General features: G+C 29.5%; 1 long non-coding RNA gene across 4 annotated transcripts in view; it reads right to left on the minus strand.

The window, feature by feature from the left end:
- LOC142329730 (uncharacterized) overlaps positions 1-17,834 on the minus strand; it is a 97,664-nt gene that overhangs the window by 21,578 nt on the left and 58,252 nt on the right. For all 4 annotated transcript variants that reach the window (XR_012757579.1, XR_012757576.1, XR_012757577.1 and 1 more), the window contains one exon: positions 7,373-8,064. This is a non-coding gene — a long non-coding RNA (uncharacterized LOC142329730). The remainder of the gene's footprint in view (positions 1-7,372; positions 8,065-17,834) is intronic.

The following is a 17,834-nucleotide window of genomic DNA, read 5'->3' on the forward strand; positions in this document are numbered from 1 at the left end:
GCCTGTATTTTAATGGAGTTGAATATAATACTGTGTATCTATTTATTTTAATGTTATTATTTTACAGCATTAGGACCATCATGTGGTCAAAGGTTATGTGAATGCGATCGTAAATTAGCTGAATGTCTTAGAAGGCTTCCATGTCCACGTAGTAAATTTGTTTGTACTTCTTCACCACGGAGATTGTTACAGAATATATTAATTTTATAGCACTGGTATAATTCGGTGAGTTCTGCAATTTACTATTATCAGTATTTATTGATAAACTAATTAGTACTGTGCATTTTAAGAATAGTTTTTTAAAAATTTATTTTGGTAGATATCATTTTTAGATTTACATGGAAGACTTACATTTTTATTCATGATTTACTTTCAAATTTACTTGAACATTTTCGCATATCCATGTGTATATTCATGCATTTGGAGTTACATGCATGTAACCATGTATATTTACATGTACATATATGTATATTGTGAATTTTATCCATTTTTTATTTCTTTGTACAAAGTAAAGGAAAAATGTAATTGTGAAAAATTTTGGTTTTCAGATTTCAATGGAAATATCCATTTTGACCATCCCTAAATCCATTTTGGCTAATTTAGCGTGACGTCTGTATATATGTTTGTATCTCCCATAACTCCAGAACGATTAGCTGTAGAATGTTGAAATTTTGTATTTAGGACTTGCAACATCTAGTTGTGCACCTCCCCTTTTGATTGCAATCAACTGAATCAAAAGCAACAACCAAAAATGTTCAAAAAATCCTAAAATCAAAAATATTTGGATTTTGGACTTTTTCTTAACTGCAGTAATAAGCCCTCATTGAGAGGTTTTCAACAATACATCATAAGTAGTACATATTTTCATTGGTTCCAGAGTTTAGCCAAATAAAATTTTAATTAATGAAATATTTGGATCTTACAAGGGGAAAGCACATTGGTTCGAATCCAACTTAATATACAAATATTTTTTTAACTTTTTTTTCTTTTAATTTTATTGATTCGTTAATAATTATTAACTTCTGATTAAAAAAAAAATTTAACAATAAATAATAGTTCAATAATAACAATAAAAAAAAATATGAAAAAAAATCAGAAGTTATTAGCAAAATAAAAGTTTCTGTACTATTCATTTTAATTAAAAAATTTTTCAATAGACGTTAATAATTAGTAAATCAATATTTTTAATTTAAAAAAAATAAAAAATAAAAATAAACGTATACGAAGTCGGATTCGAACATTGTGCACATGGTTACGGATTCAACACGTTCTCACTTACACTACATATCTACTTGAGCGATGTGAAACAAAATTAATATATAAAATAACATAAAATGGTGATATGGATACCACAAAAAATGTGATGTAATGTGATATCCACCACAATGAAATTGTGTAACTATCCACTTTATTAAAGAATTGGAAGATCATATCTCACTTTCAAATGAAATAAGTTTAAACAAGGAGCAGAAAAAAATGTGTATATGTAATTTAAAAGGCGTACTAGGAAGTCAAGTTTCTTGTCCATATCAGATTTTTTTGTTTTGTAGGGCATAAGTTAGGATTTCAACCAAATGGTGTTGTGTACGGTATGTAAAATGGCCTGTTTTCCAAAAAAATGTTTATTCTCTCCTTTAATGTAATCTGTGCAATAGCAGTATTGTTTTTGGGAAGTTAGGCGATAACTTTTCAGATTGTTCATCATAACCCACCATGTTGGTCTGGTGGTGGATGCGTCTTCCCAAATCAGCTGATTTGGAAGTCGAGAGTTCCAGCGTTCAAGTTCTTGTAAAGGCAGTTACTTTTATACGGATTTGAATACTAGATTGTGGATACCGGTGTTCTTTGGTGATTGGATTTCAATTAAGCACACACCTCAGGAATGGTCAAACTGAGACTGTACAAGACTACACTTCATTTACACTCATACTTATTATCCTTATTCATCTTTTGAAGTAGTACCTGAACGGTAATTCCCGGAGGCTAACCAGAAAAAGAAAGGAAGTTGTTCATCATAAAAAAATAGTTGTGTGCATCTGGCATTATGTAACATAGTAGTACATAATACTCTAATAAAAAACTTCAATGGTATTAATTTTATTCTTTCTATTGATTTTATGCTGCTGTTTTAACTGCTTAATTTCCCCCATGTTTTCCATAACAATTGCTTGCATAAAAGAAGGAAAAAAATTGCTTTTGATAAAAAAAGTCTTCCTAATTTTTTTTGCATCTCAACATCTGAAATCTTAGTACAAGATTAATATCATTTTGATAATTTTTTATCTACTTTTTTGTATTATCACAAATAAATTGAAGTAATCAAATATAATGTTTAAACTCCTGGAAAATGTGATAGATTGTATTTCTTCAACCTGATGTTTCTGCCATACCTTCTACATCTTAGGGAGTAGGATGTTGAAAATGAGATGTGTGAAAGGTAAAATCTCACATTTAACAAACTGGTTTCTGTAGATCACCAAAGTTAAAGTATGGTAGTTACAGTACCGTAAAATTCCATAAACAATTATATGCATTTTTAAAAAAAATTGATTTTTATTTATTTGTGTAACCCTTGGCTATATATCATATTGATTTTTAATTTTTCTATTTCATTTGGTAAGGAGTAGTATATCACAAAAATCGTAAATCAAGAAAATGTTTCAATCTTATGAAACTTGAATATATTTTCTAAATGATGCATAGTTTTCAATCTTTATGTCTTTGAACCGTTTGATTTGTTCAAATTTGCCAGAAAGCAAATTTTATCAACTAATGATTTCCATTCTAATTGCTTGAAACACTCCAATAGCCAATCATTACCTAACATAAGGATGCTTACTATTACATGTTGCTTTTATCAACTCAAGTTTCTGGAGAATTTTTTTTGAAGATATATAGAAAATTTTATAAATTCTCTCTTTTCCAGCACAAAATTGGAACAAAATAAAAAATTCAAGTCAAAATTCTTACTTCTCAAGTACCACTCTTAGTGAGTGATCTAACTATTATGTAGTTCTGCCATTTGTTGATAGATAGTGTCACTTGTCTAAAACAAGAAACTTTTTAGATACACTGTGCCTATTTCAATTATTGTAATATTAAATTTGAGAATAGTGAGAAAATTTATTCAAAGTATTTTTCTTTATGGTATTACATCCTTCATAGCTCTGTCTATGTTTTATGCTTTTCTTTTTCTTTTCCTTTAAGTACTTGCTGTCTAAACTAGTGGTGGGAAATAAATATCATTGCTTACATATTATACGCTCTTCTGGTACAACTTGAGTTGATTTTACATCAGATACCTGATATAAAATCAGATCACCTATAAGATGGTGATTAATATTACTCAAAATTATTAAAATTATTACTTTGTTTTGTTTTTATTTTTAATGATAATTAGTCACTTTTATTTGTTTCAGATAACACTTTAAAATTATTAATAATAAAAAAAATATTGAATATGATATTATATAATAATACATTGTGTGTTACTGATTTAAAAAAAATAGTTTCGTAGTAAACATATCATCAATGATACCACCTATCAAGTCATTTTAATTTTTAATCAAATAAGTTTTAGAAAATAAAGAAAAAAATTTCAGCCAATGGATGGATGATTATAAGCTAAAATGAACAAGCTGATAAACAGTGTATGGTTATTTGAATGTTTTACGAACTTTGTTAATAATGTGATGAATGCTTGTCCAAAAGGTTAGTATTTAATTAGATTAAATTAATTAATTAATTTAGTATTTAGTTAGTGAAATTTTTAATTATTTCTATTAATGCAATAAGAATGAATTATTAATCTTTAAATTGAAAATTGTTTCAGAATTTTATGTTTATTTACTGAAAACTTAAAATTGCTTTTATTTTCGACCTGATTTCAGTTTTTATTTTAACTTCTAAGAAAATAAGGGAGTATTGCATGGATTTTGTTATTGAAATTATTATATTATTTTAGGAGGGTTAATCTATACATTCCTGTATTTTTATGAAGTGCAAAATTTTGATGATATGAGTTTAATTTTAAGCAGCAGTGTATTATTTAGGCAGAGTTCTTGGTTAAGTTTATTTAGTTTGATTTTTACTCAGTTGCCATCATTGTTTCATCATGTTGAATACTCATAAAAATGAATACATCGAAGTGGTTATTTTCATTAAATGTATATGTTAATTGGCATATCAACTTAGAACTTTGCAACACATACCGATTTTGATTATGTTTTCTAAGAAAGTCCTTAGATTAAACTATGTTACATAAACAGGGTAAAATGATAAAATTGGTATACTGAAATTTTATCTAGTTTTATCACCCTTCATAATTTTCCTCAGTAGTTATTTCTGGAGCTTGGTATTCTCAGTTAGCATCCTAAGACCACTAACTAATATCTCCTGATTTATTTTGGCAATCATTAATCAAGTTTTTAATCTGCTTAGAGCCATTCTAGTATTACGTATCTTAGGTGGAGAGAGGTTCATGCTTTGCTTACTTTTGCTGACAAGGTTCAGGGGCAGCGGTTACTCAAATTCTTATGTAGAATAAAAAAAGAAAGCAGAATCAACAAAATATTAATAATTTTTATTACATTTAGTGGAGGAAATTAAAACAGGCAAAAAATTATCAGCTTGCATTACAGTGCCCAAGCGTACTGCCGGGTTAATTGTCTGCAGTAATTCAATTGTATATCAATAGATTTTTATGAATAAGGTGTACTTTTGTTCAAAATAAAATTTTGTAAAAGTAAAAATTTGATCAAACAAATAATTACAAAGCTATTGAAGATTAAAGAATTAAGATGGCGGCCATTTTGAAATCTTTGAAGTTGACGTTTTCAAAATTTTTTATTTTGTAGAACAAGACACTATTCTTAGATTTGCCAAATTTAATTGAAGTAGATTTTTTGCTCATTTTGGTGCTCAGAATCACTTCCTGAAGTTTGGAAAATATGTCCCAGTACACTCCATATATAATTATATGTTGCTTATATATAAACAATCAAACAATTGAAAAGATCACATCAATGCTTAAATTATATTTTATTTTGTAGAAATAATTGGTATTGCATTATCAATTTGTATTTAAAAATACTAGTTTTGCTCCAGTCTATATTTCATTTTGTAGAAATAATTGGTATAGTCTGCTTTATCAATTTTTATTTAAAAATACCAGTTTTGCTCCAGTCTTTTGGGTAGAAATTATTTTAAGAAAAATATTGTACTTCATCATTTGATATCACCAGAGATATTCCAATAAAATATATAACTTATAACAATGATCAAAGATATTAAGATGCAATTAATAAAAGTAGTTGTTATTTAATTTATAATAATGATTCTTTGATTATATTGTTAGATAAAACATTAAATATTACAACCTAAAAATTTATGTTCCATTATATCAATTATGTTACAATATAAGTAACATAATATGAACAATAGAAAGATCAATATTTTGGGAGGACCACTTGATAAAAAAGATTTTTGTTAGGAATTAATTATAATTTTTATCTGTGCATAAGCTTTAAGGTTAATACAGATAAAATTATTTTTTTTAATCTGCTTGTTAAATATTTACTAATTCTTTTCTGTGTTAGATACGGTTTGTCATCGTAGTTAGAAACTGTAAACATTTCTGTTATCCATAGGGTTTGTGTGAAACTATTCACAATGTTAAATTAGTTAATATATATTTCCCAATTTTTATGATACCGATCTGTGCTAATCAACTGCAAAATATTTCATGAGTTACTTGATGTAAGCGTAGTGGTAATTCACAGATCTGACTTTTTATAAGTAGTTTATTTTTGAAAGTAGTTAATGCAATCTGTGAAATTGTATCAGATTTTAGTGTTAGTTTTGGTTGTAGTAAGTTGATCATTGTTAGTCTACAAAATATTTGTAAATGGTTTCTGCAAAATGTTATTTAGACTGTTGTGTTGTCTCCTATTATGTAGCCATAATTTGTAGCCTATTTTGTAGCCGTAACTGAATCTCAGAGGAACAATAATGAAGTGCTAAATCTTACTAATTTAAGTTTGTTTCTCAACTACTAATTGAAAATACAACTTTTCTACTAAAATTTTTATATAATTTTCTTCTTAATAAGAGAGGCTACAAGTATATATATTTGTTCTATATGGGTGGGAAGTCCCCCACCCATACTAAGACTAATAAATACAGCTTAATTGGGCTCTCTACTGCTGCCAATTCTCAATGTTGATATTGCTCAGTGCTGCTGGAAAAGGTGGGGAGGATAAGCCATGGTGGGGGTCATCCAATGTGTTCATTCATGGTGGGATGACCTTAGTAGTAGTTGATTGTGGAATGATGGCATATAATGAGTATGTGCACTGTTGAAGAGCATTTATTAGGTTGTGTGTGGGTTCATGAACGTCCACACACTTGGAGAATATTATGAATAACTTCTTTGTGCATTTTGGGAAATCATCACCATCACAGCAAATGTTACTGACATAGGAGAAGAAGGCTTTTGCATTGGAAAGTGTTCTTGATGCACCACGTAATGGGATGTCGAGTACTTGAGCTGAGACATGTTGCTGTGGAGACATCGATTCAACAATCTCCGATGAAATCAATGCCCAGACGTTCTGGAGAATTAAGCATTACAAGATGGACAGTGCGAGACTGTATGCAGAAGGACTTAAAAGTTAAATGTTTTCATCCAGTTACAGTTAATGAATTGAGGGGCAATGGCCTTGATCAATGTGTTTATGCATGTTAGTTATTGACTGAATGCTTTCTGAGAGCAAATATTAAAAAGAACGTCATGTTCTCTGACAAGTTTGCGATTTATTGAAGCTCCCGTAACTGAAATGTTTATTCTGTGCAAAAGACAGTATTTTTATTATCATTTTATAAAAATAAACATTTTTTCATATATTTGAATTAACATGCTGAGGTGAAAAAATATTTATTATTGGATTTTTTTTTTTTATTTCTGTGCTTCTTAAATAAGCAAATAAAAAATTCTATTAGTTATTTAGATAAAAATGAATTATTGGCATGTTTTGAAAGATGTGATAGAACGAATGTTACTATAACGTCACTGTAATACTAGACTGAAACATCCTAGGGGAAAAGAGAACATTTTCATAAAGTGGCTCTTAAAAAAAAAAAAAACAATATTTATGGCAACTAAACAAAGCTGTATTATTTAACCACTAGTCTTTAAATAAATTTATATTTGTAACTTTTACTTTGAATAATACAGAGTGAGCAACATAAAACTGTACCCATAACATAATCGCTGCAGAATCAGTAGGTTATGTTGGAATGAAATTTTATGATTGATACGCATAAATTAAATAAGAAAAACATAAAATATAATTTAAATGTTGCATTTATTTACCTTATTGTTACAAAAGATGTTCAAAATGACCACCCTGGACATCGATGCACTTTTGTCCTCAACTGATCATATTGAAAGTCGTCACACAAAATGTTGTCAATTGCATTGATTTCTCATTAATGTTCACCTTCAGTTCATTAATATTGTGAGGGATTAGATGCATAAACTTCCTTAGATTAGATGCAAAAATCACAAGTAGACCACTCTGGGGAACATAGAAGCTACCGTCCTCTGCTGACAGCTTGTTGTCTGTCTCCTTCAGTTGAAGCACAGTTGTAACACGATATGGTTTGAATCTTAATTCATGAAGAATATGACAAGATGTGTATTTAACACCAGGTTGTTGGGATAAATTGTGTAGAGTTTTTTTTGGCCTGGCAGTAATTCTCTTTTCAATATCAGCAATGGCCTGTGGAGTCCTAATGAAAGTTGCCCATTTCGTTTTGCATTTGAAACTGAACCTGTTGTACACCATTATTTAACTAAATCATGTATGCTATTCTTCGCTGGAATTCAGGCATTTGGAAATTTTTCTACATGTACTTGATGTGATTCTTCATACAACCCAGAACGAATGTAGGCCTCAACTGTAGCTATCCTCTCCTGGATTGAATAAGGTGTTTTACACAATCACAACTGCACTCACAATACTGCACCGCAACAAAATGTATACTACACTGACATGTAACCACCTGACAAACAGAAACAACAATTAGTAGTAACATATATGTACATCCACTAGTCATACTAGTTGTGTGAGAGTCTTTCATAAATAATGTTGGGTAGTGGTTTCACTATGCGTTCGGTTTTATGTTGCTCACTCTGTACAATTTAATATGTATATATCTTAAAAATATTATTCTTTTTTTATAGTTTATCAGCTCTATTTCAAGAAGCAGTATAACATATTTTGGACTAAATGTTGTTTATTTGATTAAACTTATTTAATGTGTTTAATGAGTAATGCACTGAAAATTAATTTTTAAATTTGATTCATATGTTGAAATTTACCATTTTAGTTTATTTTATTTTATATATAGTTTTAGAGAGAGGTTGTGAAGACTGATAGTTATATTAATTAATATAAGTTGATATCGATAGTAATATTATTAAATGTAAAGGATAGAATAACTGGATTCCTTATTCATTGATTGAAGAATTGAATATTTTTCAGATCTATTACAAATTTTAATGGGTCTGTGGTAAGAAGAAAACTGCTGGTCCTTTGTTAAGAAGGTTGACTATGCTCCATATGTTTAATGTTATAATTTAAATCTTGTCAGCTACTACATCAGTCATTACATCATTACATCAGTCAAGTTATGCCTGCTTATGAGGGGGAGTACTGTAGCCATGGTTCCTTTCTAATAATTTTTATCTAGGCTTCTTATAGCAGCTGATTTTAGCACTGGATAGGCTAAATTAGAATTAAGTCTGTTAGTGTTACATAATATTAAACCTTATTTATGACAGAATCCTAATCCATTATTCAGCTACAATGCATACTAATGTTCATTGGTCAGGAGTTGGAAAAAATCAATCTGCTGTCTGTATTGCAATATCTGTTAGTGAATGAAAAAACAACAAATTTATCTATCTGTTTTATATGTAATTGTAAGTGTAATATTTCAAGGATACTTGATAATAATACAAAATTTTTATAACATGATATCATGTCAGAAATTATTTGCTATATAAGAATTATTCTTTCTTTATGGTGCTATTACTGCTTGCTTAAACCAAATGAGTACTGTCAGCTTATATGATCTATTTAGTACAAGTAATAATAGATCTCTGTTACTTTTGTTTTGTCAGTTCATTTTAATTCATTTTTCTTTGCAAGGAAATGTTTTGTGTGGATAGGAGGGATTTAAATGCTGAAATTTTTCAAAGGTTCTGCATGTAATATAGTTTTAGTGTTTTACTTTATCATAATGAATATGATTGAATAGAACATTTAAAAAATGTTTCAGTTTCGCTGGGGAACAAAAAATAATTTTTTTTTTGTCTCTGGAAGAAAAATGTGTGATTTTGATATTATTCTTTCTTCTGAAATCAAATATGATATCGGTTTTTCCTCATCATGCAAGGTTTCCGAGAGCAGGTATTTATAATTTCAAACATTTTAATACTTTCTACATTCTTAACTACACAATATTCAAACATCTGACTCACTCAAAGTAAGAAGTTACGATTTTCTGCTATATTTTGCCTGTGGAGCAACCCTCTTGATAGTCCAACAATTATCGGCTAGCATATTAGGATTCCATTTGACCTGATACTTCAGGGCAAATACTTTTCCATAACTGAAATTTCCTAATGAAAGTGCTCCCCATACTAATTACTAACTGTACCAAGATTTTCCATGAAGAAATCTAGGTGCAAGTGCAGGAAGTGTACTTTTAAGGACATATTACAACCCAAATTTTTATAGATGTTATAAAATTGTTGACAATATCACGATAATTTTCCGCCTTTCAATTTCCCCAAAAACTCTGAGTAAAATTTTTGAATGCTTGCCAAGCTGGTTTCTCCAGTGGATTCAATAAATAGTTCCTCAAACTTTTCATCATGTATTAGTGATCGTATATGTGGACTCACAAATATTCCTTCTTTAATTTTTACATCACTAATTTTAGGAAACTTCTGTTTTAAGCATATGAAACCAGTAGTGTTGTCCATGGCCTTGACAAAATTCTTCATTAATCCTAATTTAATGTATAACAGAAGTAGATACACATTTTTAGGATTACACAATGGGTCATGTTTCACATTTTTCTGTTCAGCATTGAGCGATACACATTTAGACCATTCTTTTCTAATGAAATGGTTTTTTCTGTCCCTACTATCCCAATCACACAAAAAACAACAGTACTTTGTTTAACAAAGCTGCATACCAAGAATAAGTGCAATTACCTTCATATCACTACAAATATTCCATTCATACATTGCACATTGGCTTTTCCAATATAAATTAAAAGTTTTATATGTTTATTTTATACTAGCAGAGTGAGCCACAGGTACTGATAGGAATTTATTGCCATTATGCAGAAGCACAGCTTTTAAACTAACTTTCGAGGAATCAATGAACAAGTGCCATTCTGTTGGTTTATCTTCATTACAAAGTGTCTCCATAAGAGAAGAAATGTGTTGACAAAAAACAGATATGTGGGGCCCAGGTCCTTGTTTGGTCCCTGACTTTACACCCAAAATAAAATTCATAACATTTTTTACTAAAGGAGTAAGGTTTCACCTTTGGGACTTGAGCATCACTTCACCACGTACATAAGAAAAATTGTTAGAATGATTTGAACAAACTCTAGGCATTTTGTAACTAAAGACTAATTAAAAGAAATAAAGTTATAAATATGCAATATACAATAATTCAGACACACAAAGCAGTTACAATGACGTGTTTACTGGTTCACTAATACCTTACAACTGGCATCGTTCTGATGAGTGTGCAACACTAGGTCACATTGTACATGTCTATACACATCTGAACCTGCACAACAGTAGCAACACTACCCTTTGCGTTAGCTCATTTGGTCCCATCATAATTACAATGCTCTAATAGCTTTTACTTTACAGTGGACAAATGGATGAAAAAACTTTTTAAAATATTTAAAAGAATTAAAATAATAAAAAAACTGTGGGTGATGGAGAAATTCTGAATACATATTTGAAAAATATAAAAAACTGCATTAAATACACCTATTGGTACTCGTGTGACACAAATCATATTGATCAGTGTTATTATTAATTAATCAACTCTCAACTCTACACTGCCAGTTAGTCAGTGGATTTCATTATAGATAGAGACTTTATTATAGCTAATTCTATTGCAAATAGATTTTGCAAAGTCTGTTGCGAGTGGTTTTTTTTATTCAGATAAGTTTTATATAGCCGAAACTTTGGTTAACAGTAATTTTATCACCATTATCTTCTCTATCCTGCAAAATTACCTCATGAACACATTTAAAATTATGAACAGAAGTAGATATTTACCCAACTTCTTAATGCTTGGGGAGCCATTACTGAATTTTTCATTAAAATCATGCTTAATTTAATTTCAATTATGCCTTCATAATTTCTTTATTTTTAAAGTATTAATATTATATGAAATGAACAGCATATGAATTTCAGCGGAACTCCTTTTGTCTATAGAAAACACTTCATGATCATGTTCCCTCAGGTCGACCATTTCTGAGATGTGTGGTTAATTGAAACCCAACCACCAACCACCGGTATCCACGATCTAGTGTTCAAGTCCGTATAAAAGTAACTGCCTTTAATAGAATTTGAATGTTAGAACTCTCGACTTCGAAATCAGCTGATTTACAAAGACGCGTTCACCACTAGTCTTTTTAACTGTGATTGTAGTAATGTTTTTCTGTAGTTTCACCTGATTTACGAAGTCAGAGTAAGTACATCGTGTATAATGTTTGTTACTTTCAACATTTAAAAACTAGCTAGGTCAGTAATTTACTAAATTTATAACAGTTATTTAGAATTCTTAGTTTATTTTTTGAATAAGCCTATAAGAAATAAAGTTGATTAATGTTTTCTTATCGTAACTGCTTTCCAGGACGCTGGTTTATAGTTCACGCTATGAAAAAAATTACTTTTGTATCTTTTGCAATCCTACAGTATAATTATCCCTACAGTAGTATTTATCAATAACTTACATGGAATAATGTAGTACCACCAAAACTAAAAAAAAAGTTCATAATTAATTTAGTTCAGTAGAAAAATAAACATCAAAAATTATTATTGCAAGGATAAAAATAATAATGATTATTTTATTTAGATTAGATTATTTTATTCTAATATGCGTTCGTGTAAAATACACACATTTTAGCCTTTTCTTAATCCTTATAAGACTTTACAAGGACAATAATTAGTTTTGAAATGTGTGAATTTTGGGCTGATGAATGTTTCAGTTTCTCCTTTATTAGGAGCCCATATTGTAGAGGATTGGAGTTTTGTTTCACAATTTGGTCTTGTTAACAGCAACAGCAGAAAAGATACCTCCTGCTGCAGCAGAATAGGAATGTGGTAAGCAGATCATTGCCTTAAAAAATTTTGTAAAATTTGAGATGATGTATCACCAACAGTATTTTTCATTTCAAAAGTAGTGTTCCAAAATTTCATAAATTCTTGATTCCTTTTCAATAACTCTGTGGACTTGGCTAACTCTCATTCCCCGCCTGCATCAAAACACTTTTTGCAATTACATTAGGGAAATGTACAGTTAATAGCATGATACTAACACTTCTTTTGCAATTTTCTGGAATCAGCACAGACATATTTCTTAAAAGGGGATTGAAAAAATCCACCCTCTTCAAAACTTGTTTGCAGAATCCAAAATAAAAGGATAGACACTTGACTTAAAATTCCTTATGGTTTTTTCAATTTATTCCATGTTCTTCAGCTGCTGTATAAGAGCCTCTATAGGCAGTATAAGAATCTCTATTGTCTGCAAGATTTAAGAGCAAATGATGAAACCTATATGAAGTCTCCTGATACACTTTAAGTTTAGGTGTGTTACAAGTGGTAGGAAAATGGCCACAAATAAAAAAATACACCTTTATGACAGGGTCTTGAAGAGAATTTAAAATTGACTGGGCTTGCTCTATTCCATCTTCAACACAAAAATTAAAATAAGACAGTAAAACATTCCACTGTTCTACAATCCTTTGAACTACATAATTTATAAACAACCATCATATTTCACCTAATTTAAGTTATGAGCTTTAATGTTGAATCACCTTAAATTCTTCTAATCTTTCTGGTTTCTTTAGAATAAAATTGGATATGTCACTATAGAGCTCTTCAACAGCATGTGGAAGGTATTTGCAGTACAAGCTTGTGAAGTCTACACACTAACGCTGTGCCAAATGCATCTAGATATATATATAAATGTTCATTCAACTCTTTAAGCTTATTCCTGTTTGCTGCCCCATCATTATAGAGGCATTATTCTCTGTGGAGTGGTAAATCCTAACAAGTTTGTAAGTGGTACTTCTAATTCTTCAAGCAGCAAAATAATTGTTTTGAACAAAGATGAACTACTGACTTGTCAGTGATGCTTAAGAATGAGTCTTCATTTTTGACTCATAGCAACAGCTAATGATTTTGTAAAAGAAATGTTTACTGATTTATCAGCAATCAAAGAGAAAGAGTTTTCTGATAAGATATCTCTAGCATCAACCGCTAAAGCATTATTTATTAAATATAAAGCATCAGTGCAACCACATTTAATATTTTAATTATTGCACTATCAGGAGCGATTGCTTTTATTATATTAATGATGGTAATGTACCCATTAATTCTAAAGGAAGATTATTCTCTGCAATTTTGCTTCAGTAACTTTATTATGTAATGAGGAAAAGATGCTGTTAATAGACTGGTGGCTACACTAAAGATGGTGATTTGTATATTCTACATTTGCTTTATACTAAGGGGTATTTGCAAGTATATGCATAAGGCTCTTGCTACTGTTAATTTCAATATTACAGTATTTATAGTACGGCATTTGTTTTTTATCATCACTAACTGTATAGTTTTTTCTGTGTTTTTTCATCCTGATAATTATACTGTATATGAATTTTTTAGACTTACACAATACAACACTTACCACTAAAAATAATTATTAATACTATAGAAGTATAGTAGTAGTCCATCACACTACATATGCAACCCAAACACAGAACAAAATGAACTGAGTTTGTGATCGTGATCATAAAACATTTTAAGTACACTGATTTCTCTGGCAGGGCATTCACACAATGATGATTAAAATTTACATGTTAGTCAAGTTGAAAGGTAATACATTTGCTAATTAAAGGTCTTTGCACTGGCTGTCAAGGTCTCAGTGACCACAGGTAGAGGTAGAGCATCTGACTGGCATTCACATAACTCATCATCAAGTGAATGGGAAAAGAGATAAATAGTAAGTATGGGCAATCTACCAATAAAGAAAGTGGTAAGAGGGGCAGTAAAAGTTACTTCCAGGCAGCACGTGCTCATTCCACCCACAACTCATTGGTTTATAGTAATTTTGCCCAGGATGGAAACAGCAAAAGCATTTTTTGTTTTTTGTCATATTTAACTAAATTACTTCATAAAGTTAGAGGCCAAGAGGTCAAATAACTATATTTTTATCACTTTCCTTCTGCTTTGAAAGTTACTTAAGTAAAAGAGAGGGAGAAGTGATCTTTTTGTTCCAGCAAACACATATGCATACCAAAACTATTTTATCTGTGAAGACCTCTAGATGTAATAAATTATGTAATATTTACATTTCTATCAATAATGATTTTCTAACTTTAATCAGAATTCAAATAGATGTGATATCTTGATTACATGGTAGCTGAAGTGGAGGTTAGTTTGTACTTCTAAAATTCATTTTAACGAGATAATTTCTGCATATACTTTCTAAATATAATAATATTATAACAAATATTGTTATAACAATATTAAATTTCACACATAGCTTTTACTTTTTAAATAAGATTTTAATAAAATCAATGAGAAAGAAAAATAATAATATTGAAAAATATAGTACTATACAAAACTTTTTTATATTTGTAAAGTGTACATTGCAATATGTTCAACTTGTGAACAATAAGCAACCCCTATGGCCCAATTATATGAGGATGATATAAGTGACAAGCAAATGAAATGTAGTCTCGTACCAGACCCAGACCTACCAATCCTGAAATGTGTAGTTAATTGAACCCCAACCACCAAAGTACACCGGTTTTACTAAGATTAAATAGCTTTTACTAAGATTCTAATCGCAGAACCCTCCACTTCAAAAATCAGCTGTTGCAACAACTTAACCACAAGACCAGTCAGGTGTAATACAAATATATAATGATAAAATTAAATCTAAGTAATTTTAAATTATATTATTATATTTTTTAATTATTATATTACAGTATGCATCTAAGCTAATTTCTGGCTTATTATGCAACTACTAGTAAGGAAACAATGTTTCCATATACTACCGCAGGTAGAGGTTACGTCCCACTTAGTACCAATAAAGAAGCAGCTGGCTATTTAAGGATACTACCACCGTGGCACAATAAATGGGGATCTTGTTGGAAATTATATTGCCCACATAACTGTTTGTGAGTGATACAATTTTCATGGTTCCTATCTCTTCAAGGAAGTAGGCAGTGCAAGAGAAGAAGCAGATTGAAGTAGTTAAAAGTCTTACCCAAGACCAATTAATTAGATCAATGTCAAATATAATTTGCAAATAACAAAACATAATATACTTATAAAATTAAAACCTATAGTATTATATAATATGATTCATAACCCTTTTCACTACCCAATTTCACCCTTGGTATCCCTTCATTCTAATATCATTCATTACTAACTCGTAAGTACAAAAAAAAACCTGACTGTAAGAAAATATACCATTAAATTGGATATTTGATTCTATGAGATCAACCCATCACTAGAATTGAAAACTTTTTTAATTTTTTTAAGAGGAGGTAATATAGGCTATATCATTAATGTAAATTTTACATTTTTAGAAGTATTTACGATACCTTTTTGATTCAAAAACAAAGTTATTTACCTCATAATTTTCACTTTTTACTGACTTTTGTATAGTTAAATAACTTTAAACAAAACTTTTTTAATTTACCCAATTTTTCTATTTTTGCTATAAAAAAATAATGAACAAATTTTTCTGTTGTGTAATTAATAGCTACAAAGAGCACATTTAAAACATTCTAATAAGGTTCTAGCATAAATTTCATCATCCTAGCTCAACAAGTTTTTGAGAAAATTATACTTAAGAATTAAAGAATAAGAATTTTCAGAAATAGAACTGCATGAAGTAGTCCCTTACTAATTCTTGCTCTGTCAGTTTCTTCGAAGATATTTAGTGCACTATGACCAGGTTAAAATACTAAGTGTTTATTTAAACATAATTTCCTAAGCAACTTCATTGAAAGACAAGACAGCACCATATACTTCAACTTTGAATGCATAAAATCCAATGAAAACATTTTGGGAAGTCTGTTCCAGATGACTATAAAAAGATTCCATGGGATTTTGGGTAATTACATGTAAATATTTCCATAACAGGTTTCTATCTGATAGGCTTTCAAAGATTGATTTGATAACTTGAGCTACATCTGGTGGTAAAGAATGTTTATGAGTACACTGCTCACCTGTGATTTTGCATCTATTGAATTTGCACCAGAAATTTTTCCCCAACAGGAATTTTTGGGCGGTCTTTGATAAATGTATATTTTATGTAAAACATTTCTTCTCATTTTCTAAACTGTTTAGGTTTCATCAAATAGCAAGACAAGACCAAAATAATTCTGCAAGCTGTTTATTTCCCTATCAGTCAATCTTCCAGTACCAAATAGGAATTTACATCAAGTTTTTTCCTTTGTAATCTTCAAGTACCTAAACGAAGGCTTTGCAATCACTATCACCCAGGTACTTTGAATTATTATTACTATTACTCGTAGATCATCAAATACTTCCTCCAGAATAGTTCATCCTAAAGCAGTACTTTCCACTTTTTCTTGAGCATTTTTTAAATTTTCAATCATATGGCAGTATTTTCTAAGTATTTCAACATCTATAACCTTATCTGTGTCAACACTGGTAGTATTTATTGAAAATTAACTTTTTATTAAGTAAAATTTTTAACAGAATTAATAATTCATAAATTTCAAATGACATCAAGAACAAGTTCTGGTACAAAAGAGAAAAAGGTAAGGGGAAAGACAAATTAAAGAGAGTTTATCAGTTGAAGATAAATTGGATTTGATTTTAAGCAAATCTGATAACATTGAAAATGAAATTTTAATTGAAACACGAAAAAAAGATTATCAATTGATAATATTGAAATGATACTTCCATAAATTCAAAAATGGAATAACATGATTATAATATATTTCTCTAATAAACTGTTGAAAATAAATGATGAAAATTTGAAGTTAAATAAAATTTGTCAAAAATTTTAAATACTAAAAATAATAATATAAACCAGTAGTTGAGAAAATATAATTGAGATCCCTTTGAGGAAACCTGAGCATATTTTTAATATTTTGAATAGAATATCACCTGTAATTGGGTTTCAGTTAAATGAAGTAATGATTGACAGTTATCACACAATTTTTTAAAGAAATTCTGAAACTTGCAGACTACCTCTATTGAATTGTCAAATTTAATTGCTTTTGAACTAAAGTTGAGATCCTAAAGTAAAATTGTTAAACTTTCAATATTAGTTGGGAGAATTAATATGATATAACTTTGTTTACATGAATGAATCTATGTCTACTGAAAATTGGAGGCTTCAAGGTGGCCAGCTAAATCTATAGAGAAAAGTTTTGCTCCACAATGGGAAAATTTATGGTACTGTTAAATAAATAATATGTCTGCAGTTAAAGTTATAATCATCCTTATAATCATCTTCAGA

This window comes from Lycorma delicatula, chromosome 9 (assembly GCF_047948215.1).
Source record: "Lycorma delicatula isolate Av1 chromosome 9, ASM4794821v1, whole genome shotgun sequence".
Classification (NCBI taxonomy): Eukaryota; Metazoa; Arthropoda; class Insecta; order Hemiptera; family Fulgoridae; genus Lycorma; species Lycorma delicatula.